This window comes from Patagioenas fasciata, chromosome 10 (assembly GCF_037038585.1).
Source record: "Patagioenas fasciata isolate bPatFas1 chromosome 10, bPatFas1.hap1, whole genome shotgun sequence".
Lineage (NCBI taxonomy): Eukaryota > Metazoa > Chordata > Aves > Columbiformes > Columbidae > Patagioenas > Patagioenas fasciata.
Genome location: NC_092529.1, coordinates 3600178 through 3618006, shown reverse-complemented (window position 1 = coordinate 3618006; position 17829 = coordinate 3600178). Strand labels below are relative to the sequence as shown.

The 17829-nt window shown below is 45.9% G+C and overlaps 1 long non-coding RNA gene across 2 annotated transcripts; it reads right to left on the bottom strand.

The window, feature by feature from the left end:
- Positions 1-214: 214 nt before the first annotated feature.
- LOC136105699 (uncharacterized) lies at positions 215-16979 on the bottom strand. Of its 2 annotated transcripts, XR_011740598.1 has the most exons (6): positions 16894-16979; positions 11386-11450; positions 10330-10481; positions 3132-3399; positions 1721-2250; positions 215-381 (listed from the first exon to the last, which is right to left on the bottom strand). It is a non-coding gene; the product is annotated as an uncharacterized lncRNA (long non-coding RNA). The 2 variants fall into 2 exon arrangements; XR_010652028.2 differs by lacking the exon at positions 215-381 and having other exon boundaries at positions 1581-2250.
- Between the last annotated feature and the right edge of the window lie 850 nt (positions 16980-17829).

Genomic DNA, 17829 nt, shown 5'->3' with positions numbered 1-17829 from the left:
CACCACTCTAATTCTTTTGGCCTAGTTGAGAATCCAGTTGTGTGAGCATTTTCACAAAGGCAACCGCACAATCGGAAAAAGTCACAACCCAGACAGCCTGACACAGTTATCGGAAGCTGTTGGCAGAGCTGGGACCAGAATCTGTGGATCTCGCCTCTTCCCAGCCTGTCTTCACGCCTCTCCATCCAGGGTCCTGAAGATGGTCCTGCCATGGTGTTGTGGGACTTGTCTGGGTGCCAGTGGCTCTCATGTGTGTCTGAAAACAGTTTGGCACCTCAGAGAAGAAAAATCAAAGCAGATCTTCGCACTGCATCTACTGTATCATGTGTGTGGTCTCTTTGGTGATGAGTCCTGACAGCAAAATCTTATTAAAGTTCATTCCTGACAAACAATATAGATATGGGTATAGGGGGGAAAAAAATCACATACTGTTAGCAGTGACAGGGTAACCTTTATCAGGGCACAGTCCTATTAATTGCTTCAAAATTCCTCCTTCAGAGAGGTTCACTGGGCTCACAGTTGGCTCTGCCTCCATTTGCTTTTGTTCCACTTTAACTTTGACATTGTAATTAATTTGCTCTCTCTGCCTTCCCTTGGGGCCATTTTCTCTGTCAGTCCACAGAGCATCTCACAGCAATATTTCAGGAGCAGCTCATGGGCTGGACAAACCTGTCTAGCTCTGGATTCCAAAATTTGGGCCTGTTTCCTCTCCTTCTGTGCTCTTGGCCTCAAGAAACAAAATGGTTTTTATGATTTAGTGGCTGATTTCTGTGCTGAGGACAGAACGATGCAATCACTACCATTTGTTTTTGTGCTACTATCATTTGTACAAACGCATCCCTGATGATTCATAGGCAACTGCAGTTGGTAGGTACCAGGATGTATGCACTGAATGGGTTTTTAGTAATGTATTCACCAGAAATTAAGCTGAAACTTAGCAGCTCATTTTCCAGATGCCACCAATGCAACTGTCAGACAGGAACAACTTCCAGTGCCTGCTTCCCTGAGCCAGAATTGAATTGGAGATTTGCAAGTAAAAAGCTTTGGCTTACATCTTCGACCACCAGTAGCAATTTTTTGGCATTCGGCTTGACCAAAAGTACCGAGAATCTACTCTCTCAAAATCAGGTCACCTTAATTTTTCTCAGGTTGGACATCTACATGATGTGGAGACACTGAAAACCACCAGCAGGTTGGGAAAATATTAGCATTTGTTTCCAGCTACACAACACCGAGGCTTCCATACTTCCTACTCTTATGAACGCAGTGAAGCTCACTGGTCTTAATGAGAATCCCATCAACCTGAGCACATACAGCCATACGACGAGAAAAAATAATCCATACTTTGCATAGCACTCAACTCAGAGCAAACTGACACAGCCCCAGGGTTAGAGATGAAACATAAAGACTTCTAAACCAGCCATCTGCATTTAGGAGCCCAGCTCCCACTGCCCAAAGTGGAGGTGTCACAGAGGCCCCCCAAAAGCCAATTTAGGCAGGCAACAAGCTCCAAACAGGCTTTGTTCTAATCAGAGCTGTTTAAGAGAAACCAGCTACAAACAGGGTTTACACAAAATTATTATACAATACAGGTTCAGTTACTGGTTAGGAGTTCAACTACTACACAACCAACTCAAACTCAAGGAGATCAGATCCCAAAATGCACATCCTCCCACTCTGCATCAAAGAGAGGACTCTCAAAGGTCCCCAGATCACTTACCAGGTCAGTGAGATGTCTCAGTCCCCAGGGAATGTTCCTTAGCTGGCCAGTCTGAGGAGGAGATTCTTCAACTACAAACCTGCTACTCCAAAGATCAACTCCAAGAGGGTTTCCAGCAGGCTCCACTTATACCCTAATTGAATCTCAGCTGTGGTCACTTATGGTAGTTGTCCAGAAGCTTCTCTCAACCAAGGCATGTCACTGGTCAAAGGCCCTGTGTTACCAAGGGGCCTGTCCATGACCGTAATGGTCCATCAGCCCAGAGGTTTCTGCTGCTCTTGGTGGGGAGAGAGTGTATCTGCCACAGAGGAGTGTGTCCCATTGAAATTCTACAGCATTCAGGCTGTTTTGAGAGCTTGACGAGTTTGCTCAAGGTCCCCCAAGGCATATGGAGCAGAGGCAGAAGCTGCGTCCAGCGCCCAGAAATCCTTGGCCAAGACCTAAACCACATCCTGCTCCACGGCTCTCCCATCCACACGAGCTCATAATGAAGAGGACTTGGTGAATGTGCTCTGATATTTTTTTCTTGTCTGCGGAGGAGATAATATTAATTACTCTGTATTCTGGAAAGCAATAAATAAATAAATAGATGGAGATCCGGAGGGGAAAAAAAAAATCCGTAAATTAGAACCTGATGATTTACGAGACGCCACCTGAGGAAAATCCTCCATCTCTTTTATGCTTGGCTATTTCAGTGCTGCATTCTCAGGCTGAGAGAATGAATCCTAATATGCAGATGAGGCTGTGATAATGATTTTGTGCTGCCTGGATTACAGAAGCGTATTTTTGATACGGACGTATTTAAAACATCTTAGCAGGGCTCTGAGTTCCCTGCATAATTTGATGAGCAATAAGTAAGACACAGGTATGCCATGCAAGCAGTAAAATGTTAAAAGGTTACAGAACTGTATTACATCCAGCCATGGGAGAGAGCAAATTACCAGTGCTGTTCTTCCAAAGAGACGCAGGCTGCAGGGGGAAGATCATCAACCTGATCTCACTGGGAGAGTTAAAAATATAAGAATAAAAGACTTGCTTCTTTTACGGACTTATCAACCCTTCCTGGTGGGCTGCAGGGACTCTCTTGTTCTTTCAGCTGAGTTTACTTGCAATTTTCTTACATATTTCTTTAAATACGTGGAGAAAATCTATTTATTCATGCAGTGGCATTTCCTGTGCTTGTTTGAGACATCAGTAAAAGAGTCTTGGCACCCAAATCAGTCACTTTGGAATATTTTCCCATTAGTTTGCTCTGTCAGTAAAGTGGGAAGCATGACTCCCCAGCATTACAATTCCTACTGACATTCAATCAAAACATCTGACCTAACATTTTAATCCTGACACTCAAATTACAGGGCATCTTTTGAATAGCTAACCATGCCTTTTTTTCTTTTTCTCCCTTTCTCTTTACCTCTTCTCCTCTCTCCTCCGTGTCCCCTTTCTTCCTTTAATGCAATGTGTGATTGTCCCTTGTCAGGCTGGAGCACGTTCCCATCCCGCTAAGTGTCAGCGTGCTGCTATCGGCTCGCAGCAAATTGTGCTTTCCCTGAGCGGCGGCTGATGGATTGAATGGCAGCGCGGAGATAGTCCTGTCCTTCACAACGCCGAAAGGCCCAGAGTTCCCACAATTGCTTTTCCCTGCGAGCGCATTACGGTAGCAGGTCAAGGGAGCCAGATAGCTGGAGGGGACAGAGAAGAGAGTTAAAAATAACAGTTTAAAAAACTTCGCAACATCTTGATTATAACCAGATGGAAGCAAAACAATAAGGGCATTTAAAAAACAAAACAACCCCCCAAAAATACCCATACCACCAACCAAGTGAAAACCACCACCACCAAAGAAAACCTCACCCAAAAAACACTCTCTCCCCATAGTATTTGTGTCAGCTGAACCTAACGTGATTTTGCAAGACTGAGGTTCAAGACTTTAAGCTGTGGATGAAGCCACAGCTTTATCTTCTCCTCTCATCATGGGCAGAAAGGTGATGTTCGGGGCAACTCTTGCACCCTTGTGTTTGTTATTTAATTTCTCCCCACTCGTGTTGTACCCATGTTCTGTGCAGAGGGCTCCTCCTCTAAGGTTTGTCTTAGCTCCTGAGGGATAATGCAGTGAGCTCTGCCCCAGCTCTTTCTCCATAAGGAATCTGGGGATAAACCTTGTTAAATGTCTTGATTTTATTGCTGTTGTGATTTTCATGCCACGCTTCCCAGGTAATGTGTCCTGAACTGTCCTTCATCCTCATCTGCTGCTGAGATCCATGCCATGACAGCTGTGGACACCTGCATTTTGTGACTGTCACCCCATCGGCAGGTCACCAAGTTCCCCAGGACGAGGGCTCTGCCCAACTATTGCCCATCCAAAAGCATCAGCTCCCATCACATTTCTCTCATGGCAGTTGATGGTGCTGGGGGCTGATGCACAACCGAGCCCCCCTGGCTCTCTGAAGCAGGGTGCTATTGCACCACGTCCCGTTATACAATCAACAACTATAGGTAAAAAGAACTAAAGTAAAAATAGGTCCTAGCTGTGGATTTCTTGCAGCCCACATCCCTGTATTAAAGCATTTTAAAGGTGGGAAGTGATTGCATTACATGCTGCATTACACAAAGCTGTTGGTAAAATCTGAGCACAAACCCCAGTTTTCCTCCTGGCTGATGCACTGAGAGAGGGAGGGAAGTAACATTTTGGATGGGCCCCGCCAAATGTGAAACACCTGTGAGATTCTGCTTCAGACCTGCTGGAGCAACACCTGCTTCACCCTCGCTGTTCCCAAGCCAGGATGGGGCAGAGCTGCACATCATTGCCCCGTTATTAATATCTCAGCGTCTGTCTGTGTCCAGTGGCTGCTTCCAGCTATCTTTGGTGTTCCTGGTACCGTGGCCTGGTCTTGGGCTCTGTCCCCTGGCTCTTGCTGTTGTGCAGGGGTGGCAGGGGCACCGCTACAACACCAAAGAGCACAACCCCTGAGCATCGCTGGACATCACTCCAGCGAGTGCCTGGCCGCTATTAAACCTTGCCAAAGATGCTACAAGGCTTTCCTGAAGAGCTCGAAAGCAATAAGCGCTTTTTTTTTGCCCTCTTGCCACCTCGAACAGTAACAGCAGCTGTTACCAAGCCAACAGCAAAGCAAACGGAGCCCTCGCGCTGGGGCTGGGAGATGCTGTAATGATATTCACTCGCTGCGGTTCGGAAGAGCTGGCAGAGCCATCACGGAGCAGTTTGGCATCCTGGCCATGGAAATGCTGGATGTTTATGTGGGGGTGAGCGTCCCCTGTCTATTTACAAATTCTTTGCCTTTTTGAACCGGAGGCTTTATGAGGAGAGCATAGAGATAATAGTAAAATAAGAAACAAGAGATACTTTCCAGTGGCCCCATCTAGCTCCAGCCCCGTTGCCATGCGTGGGAGTTGCACGGGGCTCTGAGCAAACAGACGGCTTCTCCTTACTGCCTGGGTTGGCGGCATATGGCTTTCTAAACGTGTTTTGTTTGGAGGTTTGGGTTTGTATCCAGCTCCTCACTTCCAGCAGGTCCCCATCACCGCGCTTCACCCGCCTGCCGGTGTGATGGGCCAAACGCAATTCCCGTCTCCTTCGGCTACGTGTTCCCATTGCATGAGCAATATTGTGAAGTTGGGCCCAAGTTTTCCACGTCTCCCAAAACTTCCATGCTGGCATGGAAATATGGTGGGATTTCAGCAGGGATTGCTGCAGTGAACCAGTCCTTGTTTGGCTGTTCCTCCTGGGAGCCAAGTGTCGCCAAGGCACAGGCTGTAACTGGCCAGAAAAGGAGCTTTTTGTACACCTCCAGCCCTCTCACTGCAATAAAACAGAGCTAAGAGGATGCTCTTCCAGTGGCAATCACATCCCTGGCCTTACTCCTCCCTGTTTTTCTATGGGATCTTTGGAGAACAGATGTCTCTGTTTGTACCAGACCTACCACATTTGGATCCCTATAGAATAATATTAATTCTTTCCATTTCTTTCTTATATCAGGCAGTGATTTCCCACCCCCAAGCAGCCTTTGTAATGCTGCTACCCTAGCGAACGCTGTGGCAGAAAATTTCTCAGTCTACTAGAGGGCTCTTATGTCCAGGGTAAAAAGGCGTAGCGGGAACCATGGGCTAGGAGCTGAAACCAGATACATTCAAATGAGGAATAAGGAAATAAGGTTGGTATTTTAAACAGTGAGGTTGATCAAGCAGTAGTTCAAGGAAAGTGGTAGATTCCTTGTCTCCCCCTGGCCTTAAAACAAGCCTGGAGGCACTTTCTGGAAGATCTGTTTTAGCAGACACAGGTTGTTACGCTCAGCACAGGGTTATTGGGTGAAACGGAATAGCCTGAAAGAAAAGAGGTTGGTGGAGCTGTGCTAATGGCCTTTTCTGGCCCGAAGGTCCATGACTCCACGAACAACACGCACATAAAAATATACTCTCTAAAGCAAGCTACTTAAATACATGCCTGACTCTAAGCATGGAATTATTCCAGCTCTCTACTGCGGGATTTGCTGACTAAACCAGGACTCGTGTCCTGCAGGTGGATCTGATGCACACTGAAGTCTGTGGGGATCTCCTCCCTGGCCAGGCTGCAGCTCAGGCTCTGAACGACATGAACAGGGGAGCGCAGCTCCTGGAAATGCGTTTCGTGCCGAAACCACTTTGCACTTGTACCAGCACCATCCGACGAAGGATCTCAACGCACTTTGCGAACATTAATTCGCTACTTAATTAAACTTAAAACACAACGCAGATGAGCTTTGTGTCTTTCTTCAAGCACCGGTTATCAAAGGAACAGGTTGCGCTTGTCACGCTGATAACAGCGAGTAACTTCCCCGCTTGCATTGTGTTTCTAAATCCAGTTTAAGTTGTTTTCCTTCAATATGAATAATTTTTGGAACAGTTTTTGAAAGAAAAATGCAATCCAAGCACACTTACTTATTTTGTTGGTGGTGCTGGAAATTAGAGTACAAACGCTTTATCTGCATTACAAATACTATTACAAAGTGCTGGGGTGCTTTAATCTATCTTCTAGAATTTTTTTATTATTATTATTCATGCTTGAAGTGCTTCATCTTAATGCTCACAGTAGTTACCACGGGTGCACACAGCAGCACCAACCCCACTAGAGGGTTTTCTGCGTTCTGTTTTCTTTTTCCTGATGCTTTTATTACTCGGATGACATTAAAGTATAAACAAGCCAACAGATGTGCCCGCAACCTGGCAGCTCCCTCGGCTGAAGAAAACACTTGATTGCAGGCAGAGTGCGCGTGTTAATATTGGGATGGTGTCCTGTGTGTTACTAGATGGTGGTGTTATCAGCAAGTAGATTGGAAAATGCTGCCTAAAAATCACACGGGAGACAGTATATAGCTGCAGGGAAAGATGTGATGGTGCTGGATTTATCTTTGGGTTGGCTTGACTGATCTTCCAGTCCCAGTTCTGAAGCACAGATGCCTCCCTCTGACTCTTAAAAGCTAAAGGATGATGGATCTGAGGCTGCAGCATGAGGGGAATTGCTGGAGCTTCAGTTCCCTCAAAATAAACCATCTGCTTGGCATCTCCTGAGACAGGAGACCTCACATTTCCAAGGCTGAACCCCCTCATAAATACAACTGTCCGCACCGGGTTTCCCTCTGTCCTACAGAGGGAAACCCGGTGCGGACAGTTGTATTTATAAGGATGGTGGTTCCCTGTGAAGAATAAGATCACAGGTGGGTGTCCCATCTCCTCTGCTCATTATTTGCCAAATCTCAGCACAAGATCAACCTGAGACCTGGGGGACCCATGGACGGAGCTGCTGGAGGGGTGACCGCCCCAACCAGGCTGCACATGTGATAAAGCAGAGAGATTCTTCCCATCTCGCTGCATTTCAGGGCCAAAATGCCACCTGCTATAAAGCAGCGGTTTCATTCAAGTAGCTGCAACTACAGCACTTTACAGCAGGTAAAGGTCTGGCCCACAGCATCCAGTTTTATTCCTTGATTGCTCAGAAGGGGCTCAATCATTTTCTGGATCATTGAAAGCCGGGTGAGTCGGGACTCGCAAATATTCCTATCAAAACTCCCCAAGCCAGCTTCTTTTATCTGATTTCCCTCTCCTCCCTCTTTTTTTTTTTTAAGCAAAATCTCATCAATCAAGCTATTACGAGGAAATGTTAGTATTTTAAGAGCATTTGGTATGTATGGACAGAGTCAGCACACACATCCAGCACATAAAAATTTGATGGTGCACATTTTGAAAAGAGATATCAAAAGGCATAATTTAATATGCTCTCATTGAAAAAATCATGAACTGCACATTCCTTAGCACTGTATATTCAACAATCCTAATTACTGAAGCTATTGACATTAGGAAGATAATTTTCACAACCTGAAGGGTTAGAAGGAGGTGAGGCGGGTGGGCTGGTTTATTTTCTGTTGAGTTTTGATTTTCAGTGAGGGCTGAGTCTTCTGATTCCTGGGAAAACAAGAAGCTAATGCACCATCCTCCAGGACCACCACTGAACTTCAGACTGGACCATGAAAGTGCAGACTGTTGTAATAATCTCTCTGAAGATGGAGAATGATTGAATTAGGTTATTGCACTGGAAAATGCCTGGCAGAACCAAAGCCTCTGTGATTTCTTGGCTGGTTGGGATTAAACGTGGTTGCTGGAACTTACTATCCAGTGGTTCATTTGTTGATGTTTTCATGCTGTGGAAGGAGGAGGAGTTGGGGTGGTTTGGTGAACACCCCATCCTGTTCAGATGGGTCTGCAGACATCTGACCAGTGTGGGACTACCTGCAGCAGGCCCTTGCCTTTGGTACGTGTTTTGGGACAGATAAAAGATAAGGAATTATTTCATAACCCGTACTTTAGGCTGACCTGTTCCATTACCGAAATGTTGCGCTATGGAAAGGGACTGTTCAACCCATAAGCATTTGTGAATCTCCCATCTTGTCTCTGCGTGTTCATGGATGAATACAGGAGGGTGGCAGCGTTTTCACGTTAGAGTTTGGTGGACAATCGCTTCCTAAGGGGAGGACACGCGTGTCTGAGGGAATGTGCTGAGATGTATGCAAATGTGTGCAAATGTATGCAAATTTGCAATCTACTTTTTCCCCACCTTCTTTTGCAGAGGATATTAGCAGGTACGCAAAGATCTAAAATTATCCAATTGAGAGGAATGCCGTGAGTGTCGGGAGGGGCAGGTACCCCAAAGTTTGGGGATTCTGAATGGACATACACCGAAATCTCTACTCCCACCCATCCCTAATAAAGAGATTAATCACTTTCTCCCTCCTACTGCAGGAAGACCTGAAATCACAAACATCTAATTGGGCTGGGGGCAGTGAAATAATGTGAAAACTCTCAGCCTTCTGCTGAAATGGAAGGAGTTGGCAAATTTAATGGCAGGGCTCCTTTCAGTTGCTTTTTTTCCCTGTAATTTGGAAATTCAGTGACAGAAGGATGATTTTCAAGCTCGCTCCTCTCTGGATTGCTGATACAGACACCCAGAATTTGACATTTTGAACAAAACAATACTTGATCCAGACAAGTAACACAGCAACTATGTGATTGCGGTGTGGGGTTGTTCTTCCTCCTGTAAGAAATACCTTTCCTCCCTGCTCTCAACAGCGCAGCACAATGTTCTGCACCCTCAGAATTAAGGAGTGGTGCACTGGGTGATTCTGTGTGTTTGGAATAAGACAACTTCATTACTTCATGACATTATGAAAAAAATTAAATGAAGCCAACCAAACAAACCAAATATACAGTTATCCATGATAAGAAACCCTGATAGAGCTGGGGTTTGGGTCTGAGCTAAGACAGATCTCCATCCACACCTTGCGTGCATACAGGTGTGGCTGTTAGTGAGCCCAGGAGAACTCTGGATTAATGGCCTTGCACCTAAAGATGCTGGTTTCACTGTGTGTGCCTCAGCAGCTCTGGGAGTCTTGATCTAGACTAAAAGATAACTAGTTCTGTGCTGCACTTTGCACTGGCTTAGAGAAACACAAGGTGGTTCCCCAGTCTTTGCACAAACCATTCAACCCTCTGCAGCTACCTGAGCACAACTTGAAATCTCAAAGGCATCCTTGAATGTAGATACTTTCTTTCCTGCATTCCTCAGGCTATCAAAAGATCCTGAAATGACACCCAATTAGTGATGAGCTGTGTGGTGCCAGGTAAAAACATGGATAGGAGAGAAGCAGCTCAAAAGGCATTAGCCACATGCGGACAGAAAACCGCCGGTTCCAATTACAAAGCCTCAGCTCTGGTTGAAGCTTGGAGGAGGCTGAGAGAATCATTTAATAAAAAAAGTGGCTCCTCTTCCTCCTCCCCATCAGAAGAACCACTGCTGTGTACACCTGAGAGGAGAGAAACCCCCTCTGGGGGTGGTAGGGGTGTCCAAAATCATCCCCCTCACACCCCTTGCTCTTTGCGAGTGCTGAGGATGCGGGAGGAGCCTGGGGAGAGGTGGCCACAGGGTGTCACTCGCACCCCACAAGTGAACCACCCCACGGTGTCCCCGAGCTCCCGGGACCCCTGCAAACCCCGGGCAGGTGCGAGGGGGCAGCTGGGGTGGGAAGGGCTGGAACAGCTCCACCGAGGAACAAGAAAACACAAACCTTGATGCTACCGGTCAGGAATCGCCGCCCTTTTTCACAGCGCTTCTGATTTCCAGGATGCTGCCGGATTTTTCAACCTGCTCGTTCCTCCTCCACCTGCCAGAGTGTCCCAGGGCATGAATGATGGTGTCCAGCGCAGACACAAAGCAGTTCTAGAGGGAGGAGTGTATAAACGAGAGGGAGATCAAATAAATGGAAACCTGCAATAACCTGCACTACTAATATTTGCACATTTCAAGCTGTCTCCTAGGCATTGTTTCTAAATGTCTTTAATGGAAACAGCTTAGTACCAAGAGGAATAATTCTTTTTTTTCTTAGACCCACAGGATTTTTCTCTTTTACACCACGTTCTTGGAACATTTGGTTTTTAGACCAATTCTTATTAAGATCTATCTAGCAGCCTATCTGTCGCAGGCATTTTCTGCACAGACAAGCACACTGTCAAGTGTCTAAGGTTTTTCTAGCTGGAAAGCCTTGCATTTGGTGTTGGCAGCTTGTGGCACGGGAGCCAGGTGGCCTCAGGAAAGCTGATTCAGCACGTGGCTTCTGCCGCGGGACTTGGCCGGCTGCAGGATTTGCACCCTGCTGAGGCAAATACAAGTTCCAACGAGTTTTCCTGCTTGACCTGGGCAAAGGGATTGGGCAAGGAACAGAGCCACTGAGCTTTCCCTTCCTTGCTGCTTTTCCTGCATGAGTCACATCTTGCCTGCCTTAGGCATCGTCCCTCCTGCTGGGTTTATAATTCGCCCATTTGTGTCAATTTACAGGTTAAAAAGAAAGGTCCAAGTCCTGCTGCTGATGGGTCTCCAGACAGCTTGGGTGGAACTTTCCACCTGGATATTCATAGTGTTTGGGGATATGGGTAAAGGACGTGACTCCTTGGTTTGCAGTCCACCGGGGTTCACTCTAAGAGTGCTTAGTGCAGTTATCTCTTGCTCCTGGTTTTCTCCTTTGAGCTCTAAGTGTGAAGAGATGATAGCTTGTCTTTTCATCTAGAAAGACTCAGCATGATCCACTGAATAGAAAAAAAGGAGGAGAGGACTCCTACCCCCTTACCTCTAATATCTTAGCTGGCTCATCTGCAAATCTGTAGTGTATTTTTTCCTGGTGCATGCAAATCTCTGTTGGAAAAAAAAAAAAGCATTTGAAAAAAAGGAAAAGATCTATTTAAAAGTAATAACTGTCCAGCAAAATGCATTGATGTAATCTTTGAACTAATCTCCTAGATTCCTCTTCGCAGTCCTTCATGAATAGCTACGAGAAACTCAGTCTGTGCAAAACACTGAGAAAACGGCACAAATAATTCCTTGCTACACTGCCCACCCCGCTGCTGTAACACTATGGTCCATTGGCTACTTCAGCATGTAGAGAACCAAGAGAAGAAAGCCAACAGATGCATATTTTTATAAATCTGTGTTCTAACATGTCTCCTTAAGCTACTCCATATAATTCTTATGCCGTCACTAGGGACAGAGGTGACATTTAGTTTTATTTGCTTGGAGGGAGTTCCACATGGGCATCCAGCAAGAGAGGAAGCACTGGAACATCTTCAAACTCAGGAGCAAAGGGTCCTGTCCTGGGTCATTCCCTTTGTGCCCCTTTCTGCTGCTTCTCTAGGTCCTCCTGACCCCTGGGAGTGGGGGATCAGATCTGCTTGGAGCATATGGAGTCATTCCACATCACTAAGTTAGACTGGAAATGGGAGCTGGCAGTCACTGTTCTCTATTACCACTCGACAGAGGGTTGACCGCTTCTCAGATTCATCTGCAGAGTCTCCTTGCACAGGCATGTGTGCCCCCATTGCAAAATACACCGTCCCAAATGACATTGATTGTGCCTTCACCGCGGGAGCTGAATTAGCCCTAGAGATTCCCTCATCCGTCAAAAGCTGAAGTCAAGTCATGCTAGGAAAACAGCGGGACGAGGAAATTGTGCTTTCTGAGGCCCACTTCTTTTATGGATAGGTCAAGACCTCCAATCACCAGGGTCATCAATCCAATTAGAGAGCATACTTAACGAAACCCTGGGAACGCTTGTTATCAGAAAGAGCTCTGTGATGTGTGCGATCGGAGGAGCACAACAACGCAGACATGGAGATAACCTGATGATGTCGGGCTGTTCAGATGTCCTTTCCGTGGGCACGGTTCCTGCGGCTGCCCCTGCAGCCTCCCAGCCACTGTCACATCTCAGAGGCAACTGATATTTGTGGGTCTAATGGTCCCTGCAGGGAAGAGGGAAAGCGCGTGCAAGGCTACTTCTTTGTGTCTGTGAGATTCATGGAGGGGAAGGGCACTCAAAGTCCAAATATTCTTCTAAAATGCCTGGCTCTCTCACGTCCCCCGGCCACAGACCCAGTTTTAGCTCTCGCTGCAGCTGGGTTATCCTTCGGCACAGACATCTTTGCGGACACCCCGCTTGTCTCCTCCATCGCACGCTGAGGGACTCCAGCTTCCACCTGGCAGAGACCATGGGTCCTGCAGTTCTGGAAGTGTCTACCAGGTCTTTCATCCTGGCTTGTCCTGAGGCACCATAGAATCATTTTAGTGCAAGAAACCCTCAGGATCATCGAGTCCAACTATAATCTAACTCTAGCACTAAACCATGTCTATAAGAACCTCGTGTAAACGCCTTTTAAACCCTTCCAGGGATGGTGACTCCACCACTGCCCTGGGCAGCCCGTTCCAATGCCCCACAGCCCTTTCCATAAAGAATTTTTTCCTAATATCCAATCTAAACCTCCCTGGCACAACTTGAGGCCATTTCCTCTTGTCCTATCACCTGGTACTTGGGAGAAGAGACCAACACCCTCCATGCTCCAACCTCCTTTCAGGCAGCTGTAGACAATGATAACTTCTCCCCTCAGCCTCCTGAGATCCCTACAATGCTACAGCTTCTCAACTGGGCACCTACTTCTGAAAGACTCCATCTCCCCTCGATATTTCCAAAGATGATGCTCTCCCTTGCTAAGCAAACAGCAAGAAAGCAAAATGGAAACACGGGAAAATATGACACCTTCTGCTAATAAATGCAAAGCGATGGAAAACAATTTTGCCAACTAGGCAACTCAAATTAGACTTCTCTCTCAAAGGAATATGGTCGATTTGTAGCTCTTATTATGGTGTAATGCTATTTCCCTAAAAGTTTGTGTGTGCATTTTAATGAATTCATAAAACCCGGACTGTAAAAGCCCCATGGGGGAAACCTGGCAGCTCTTTAATTCAGCATTAAAGCTCAACTGATGTCAATTGAATTGATTTCTGTGCATAGAAATTGCATTCGTTGAATGAAAACTTTAGCCCTTGCCATTCCCCCTTTTAAAGCTCACTGTAATACAACTGGCTCCTTGAGTCAGGTTCAATTACATGTTGAAAGTTTATAATCTGTTGTGCTGAACGGAGGCTGTGAAATCAAGAGAGAAAACCTTGCTAACCTGATTAAAACTTATACCACAGCCATTCGGGGGCCAGTGAATCCTCGCGGCAGCACAGGGGACGCAATGTGTCCTGACCGCAGCCACAGGCTTTATTCTGGTGACAACCACAGCGACCTCAGTGTCTCTAATGGGAGCTCAGAGCTCCGACCTAATTCTAAATTTCTCCTCTTTTAGCCTAGGGAGAGATCTGAATCCAAACAGGAATTGTGAAGGGAAAGAGTCTGTGGCTTCGCCGGGTTTGGATTCCCTTCTAGGGTTGGACCTGTCTGTGTTAGGTTACGACCTTATGAAGAGCAATTTGTAGTTGCATTTCATGTGGGTTTATGTCCCTTGATGTCGTCTGCTATTAGTGGAGGGAAACACCAGTAATCCCCCAAATTCTGACCCAGAGTCAAAGCCAGGAAAGTTTTACTTGTTGGAAAGTTTTAGCTGTTTCCACAAACTCCACGTCAGCCTGCAGGAGTTTCTAACTTTCAGCAGATGCAATCTGCACCAGATCCCACATTTTGGATTTGATTTCCAGGACTGCTCCCATTTCTCCTGTGAACACAGTGGAAATCTGATGGAAGTAGCCTTCGTTTGCATTGTTCTGCTGAGGGTCAGATTAACGGTTGCTGTTCCTTTTGCTTTTGCAATGTTTTGAGTACTTTTAATGCTCTCACACTGCTCCCAGAACCAAAAGCACAGGAAGGAAAAAACTGTATGATCTTCCCACTATTAAAAACCAATCAAGTCGGATTTTCCTGTACTTCAGCCTTCGGTAGAGGATTGACTTATTCAAAGCATTCGCTGATCCCAAGCCAACATCACCATAACATGGAGCTACCCTCCCAAATCTCCTTCAGTTTGCTGTGGTCATATGCAAAGAATTATTCCCTAGTAACAACAGCGAGTGTTGGTTTGGTGTCTCCAGCCAACAGCCGCAAGGTTTATTACAGCCACAGATCCTCACACACCCATCTGAGACAAGTGTTAAAACCCTTTTTTCACAGATGGAGGGAGCGGGCAAGAGACATTCAGTGACTTGAGAGGTGTTGGGGGATTTTCTGACCACCAGCCCTGTGCTGTGGCCTCCAGCTCGGTTCCTCCACATGAGACAAACCTGAGCCCCAAAGCTTTGGATTAAACAGCTTTCCTTAATTTGACATCTCAGCCGTGGTCACAGTAATAAAGATAATAAAGATAACTGCAAGTCTCTGCTTTGATTTGGTCTGATGATCTATAGGAAAGACCTCATCCCCTTCAGAGCTGTTGAAGGTACGTCAAGGACAAGATGCTTCACTACAACTGGATTAAGAAAAGCTTCTTGAGCAGCATTTGCTCCCTGTGTTACACAAGTAAGGCCCTTGGGGTGCTGGGCTATGTGCCAAATGGGCAGGTAGTCACAGGGCAGGCTTGAAACCCCCAGAACAGTGGGAGACTCCATTGCACTGGGCATGGATGGGATGTGTTTTCTTTTCCCACCATCCACAAGCTGACTTCTAATCGCAGTCCAAAAAGTCTTTTCAGATCCCTCCTTGGAAAAAGCACCCAAACCCATCTTTGATAGTGGTAGAGTGAGAACTGAGCTAATTGTAGAGAAACCTGCACTTGTATTTGAGCACTTTAGTATACACTATGTCTTTCAGAGTGGGACAAAGACTGATGGACACATGGAGGGTATTTAAGAAATGGTCACAGGTGATAATTAGTATGAATGATGTAGAAGCAAAAACAGACTCTGGGGGCTTTGAAAAGCAACCAATAACTTTGAACATGGCATCACAGCAGGACATGATATCCCAGGGTCCTGAGCAGCCTCTCCAGAAGCACAACAGAGAGCAGGAAACTTTCCTTGAAGTTCCATTTCTATTCTCCTTGGCTTATTTTTTAGCATCCTCAGTCCAGTGCAACAACCCATGGACTCACCAAGCAGCACTTGGCAGGATTGCCCTTCCCCATTACTGGCGTTTTGTGTGCACGCTTTTCCACGCCATGAACTAGAGATCTCTGCAGGCCTGAATAAGTGAAGGAACATAGGGGATGATGGCTGTGGGGTGTGCAGAGGGTTAATTTCTCTGTTTCCACATGCCTGAGAGGGAATACACATTGATAGGCAACATCCCCGAGTTCCTCTGACTTTCTTCTCCCAAAGACATAGCTGCCATGACAAGCTTTTGGGGAGAATGTATCAGCAAAGGGGAGGGGAAAACAATGTATATATATAAGGCTAATGTTCCACTTCAAAATTAATCCCCATTGCCCTACCCAAATACCAGGGAGAAAACATCCTCAGTGCAGCCCATGCGCTTATCATTTTACAGCCAGGACACACTTCACTTTGTTGGCTTTGCCAAGCACCATGGCTGAGATGTAAATTGTTAGGAAGAAAGGAACAGCAGAAAGACTTTTTTCTTTTCTCCCTTCATTCAAACTCTTTTTGCTATATCATCAACTTTAGGCCTCCAGCAAAAATAGCCATGAAATATGGAAATGTCTCGTTCCTAGCACAGTGATTTTTAAAGGCTTCTGCTGTGCAAATGCAGCTGAGATAGGCTTCTATAGTCTCTTGTCATCTTCCCCTGTAACAGCGCTTCCTCGCTATTTCACTGAATAAGCAGATACAACGGGAAACTATTCACCAAACTAAAACAGCATCAAAAGCCCATTAAAGTTCTGATTTAAACTCTCCAAAAAGCATGGAAATTCACAGCAAAATAACAGGCACCCAGGATCTGTTCACAGCTAGCCATCACCCTTACCATTATCCCAACTGTGCTTGCATATTGAACGGCTGGCGCTTGGATCGGAGTTTCTCGATGCAACTGGGTTCAAACCAAACTCTTAATGGCCTTTCAGTGCTCCTCCTTAAACACCCCAAAGCTTTCCCCTACTCCCCATTTCTTTTCACATCTGTTTAGCAGTGCATGGGCAGAGCAGGAGACTCAGACCCTCCCCTTGCAAGAACAAAAATATCCTCAGTTTGTAGTATCAGAACGGGCTCTGGGCAGGCAGCATCACTTACACCCCTCTGTCTTGCTCTGCCCTGTGTAGGACAGAGATGAGACCCTTATCTGTTTGCTTTGCCAAGCTAGTACTGGTTTTAGTGAGTGCTGTAGCTCAGCACTCACCACATAAGCTCAACCACTTACCCAGACCTCACTTTCCTGAGCCTCTTCAGTATTAATCCAAAGTATCTTCCACCCCTTCAAGCTGAATGAGGGACTAAGGGCAACACAGGCATCTGCAGGCAAATTAATACCAAGGAAGTAAGGTGTGGCTGTAAATTAATTAAACCTCATTAAGCCCCAAGTAGATGTGGCCATTCACAATTCAAGTGGTGGTGTCATGTGATGGTAAACCAGCTGAAGACCCTTTTAATGCTTAATGAGAAAATCCAAATAAACCGTTAGTGCAGTTTCATCAAAGCGCTTTACATTTGCATTGTAATTATTGTTTCTTTGCTGGTGTAATCCTGTGGCTGTTTCTCTAAATCTGCATCACTTTGCTGCTGCTCTGCCCCCAGAACCAGTACGTCTGATGCTCCGAGCCAGTTCAGTCTGTTAAAATGGCACAAAAGCCTTTTTTCCTTAGTCTTGAGCCTAATAGCCCTCTGGACGCTTTACAGATTCTATGAATGCACTTAACCAACTCAAACTAGAAATCAAGAAGCTGTATTACCAAAGCTAACCTGTTATTGATCATTGTAGAGTACCAAATGCAACTGTCAAATCAAAGTCAAATCAGCAAGCAAATCTCAGTATGAGGCTGGAGCTATATTAGGCAAATCATCAGGTATGCAGCAGAAATAACCTGTCCTTATAAACCCCTGAAAGAATCTGAAAAAATGGTTCTAGATGTATTTTGGAAATGTGAAACTTGATTTTATGCCCAGCTGTGCCCACTGCTACTTCCCTGCCCTTTGCTAGGACTGAAAACATCAGACTTGGAATCCAAGCATCTTTGAATCTGAAACAAGGGCAGAGAGTGAAGACCAAATAAGCTTTATTTACATGTGCTATCTCAAAGCAAGAAGAAGTTCTGTTTTTGATTCTAGCAGGAACTCAAGAAAAACTTGCATGATTTCA